Raw genomic sequence first — 2528 nt, forward strand, 5'->3', positions numbered from 1 at the left:
TACCGGGTAGTCAGGCACCCCAGAATAGCCTGGCAGTATGTATGATATGTGTTGTATGGTATGTGGTACGATGGGGGAACTCACTAAGCTTTGTGCTTACGTTTCTCAGTTGTTGTTTCAGGTACCTCTTCAGCCAAGGGGAAGGAGCAGGCGTGGTAGCGGCTCATCACACACACTCCTTGATTCCGCATTTATGAGTTTACCCTGGGATTGATACTCTGATATTTCGATTGGTTGTATGATTTGGCTTTTAGTCATGGTTTACGTTGTGATGTGGTTTAATCAAACAATGTTTTTAATTATTAATGTTTTCTAAAGTAATGATTTAAAAACGAAATTTTTGGACGTGAAAATTGGGTCGTTACACTTCATCTTCAATAATCATATTATGCATTATAATACATGCTAGGACCATTCGTTTAATTCTTTATTTATCACAGAGTCGTGTAGCATATTTCACTACATGCCATGTTTGCTTAAGGACTCCAAATGCCCTCTCGATATCCTTTCTCGCCGATTCTTGTTTTCTTGTAAAAAAATTTTGATTTTTCACTTCGAGGAACCGAGTATGCCTTCATCAATGTAGAATAATCAGGGTATATCCCATCACCAAGGTAGTAACCGTATTTGTACGCGTGCCCGTTTACCGTGAACGTCATATCAGGTGCTTTGCCGGTCCAAATATCGTTGAAAAGTGGAGACTGGCCAAGAACATTAAGGTCGTTGTTAGGCCCCGCTAATCCAAAAAAGGCATGCCATATCCACAAATCTTGAGATGCAACAGCTTCTAGGATGATAGTTGGTTCACCTATATCTCCTCGAGTGAACTAACCATGCCATGCAGTTGGACATTTTTCCCAAGCCACATGCATACAATCTAGACTGCCAAGCACACCAGGAAATCCATGCCTCATAAACACATGCAGAAAACCAATCTACACATTCAACTGCGGTCCTCTCGGATACTTTCAAGTATTCGTCAGATGCATCAAATGCTATACCGTATCCCAAATACCTAAGAGCAGCCGCACATTTTTGTATACTACTAAAACTCATTCTTCCTCTAGCGTTGGGTTTTTGTTTGAAAAAATCATAACGAGATTCTAAAGCATTAATAATACGTAAAAATATAGCCTTATTCAGACGGAAACGACGTTCGAACGAGTCGTCATTATAAAGACAATTATCGGCAAAGTAATCACGTACCAATAAGTCGTGTGCGGCTTGGCGATCACTCTTTGACGACCGCCCTTGTACGCGCTGCATTCGAACTTTCTTCGGCGTGAACGTGTTGCACAACATTGAATAATGTCTCAACGAATTCTATGTCGTCATTCGAGTCAAAACTTTTTAAAAATTCCATATGTATTGTGGGATCCATGTGTATGTGTTTTGTGGTTTTAGAGAATAGAATGGGGTGTAAATTTTGGTATAATAGAAGTTTTATTTATAATTAGTAAATTGAGTTTGAAAAAAAAAAAGAAACGGCCAAAATAGCTGTTCAACGGCCAAAAAATCGAACACCCAATCAACTTTCTCGTTTGAATCTGTCGTCGGGAACACGAAGAAGCACGACCACGCCCGACCACGGAACGTCGGGGTGGTGTGCACGATCCGTGCTCGTTGCCACATAGAACACGATTGCCTTCGTGGTATGTATGCCACAAGGCCTAACAGGTGACGGTTAAAGCCGCTATTCAGAGTCGATACTTATTCCAGCTCGTGTTCGGTTTGAAAGATGAGTTCTCTCACTATGCTAATGGGTCGAAGGCACCAAGGTTGGCTTATTCATTGAGTTTATGTATCCTAAGATGTAGGATTTATATGATACTTTTATGTGTGATTTGTCTGTGTATATATGTCGACATATGGATGGTTGGGTTGAGGCCACGGGCTAACAAACCCATATTGTTGGGTTGAGACTGGAGGTCAACAAACCTTGTATGGTGAGGTTGAGGCCACGTGCCAACAAACCCAGTATGGTTGGGTTGAGACTGGAGGTCAAAAAACCCGGTATGGTAAGGTTGAGGCAACATGCCAAAAAACCTGGATTGTTGGGTTGAGGCCACATGCCAACAAACCCTGGATGGTTGGGTTGAGGTTAAGGACCAACAAACCCTATATGCATGCTTGTATTGTATCTGTATTGGTGTGGGGTATTTTGGGAAGATCACTAAGCTTTGGCTTACAGTTTAGATTTCAATGTTTCAGGTACTTCTCATGAGCGTGGAAAGGTGAAGGCGTGATTGTACACATCATCCTGCAGCTTATGTTGATTGATACTCTGATTCGATGTTTTGAGTTATTATGAATTGTAAACAATGTTTTGGTAACTTTTGGGCTTGTGGATTGTGTTTTAAAAATGAAAGATTTTACTCTGGTTTTTGGGAAGTTACAAGTTGGTATCAGAGCCCTGGTTTGAGTGAATTAGATGAACATTCGTGTGATTCTAAACTCAAACTAAGGATCTGCAAAAGAACTTTCAAAAAAATTCAAATAAACTACAAGAAGGATGCGATGTGTACAAT

The sequence above is a fragment of the Lactuca serriola genome, chromosome 7, assembly GCF_051521515.1.
Source record: "Lactuca serriola cultivar US96UC23 chromosome 7, Lser_US96UC23_V15, whole genome shotgun sequence".
NCBI classification, from domain to species: domain Eukaryota; kingdom Viridiplantae; phylum Streptophyta; class Magnoliopsida; order Asterales; family Asteraceae; genus Lactuca; species Lactuca serriola.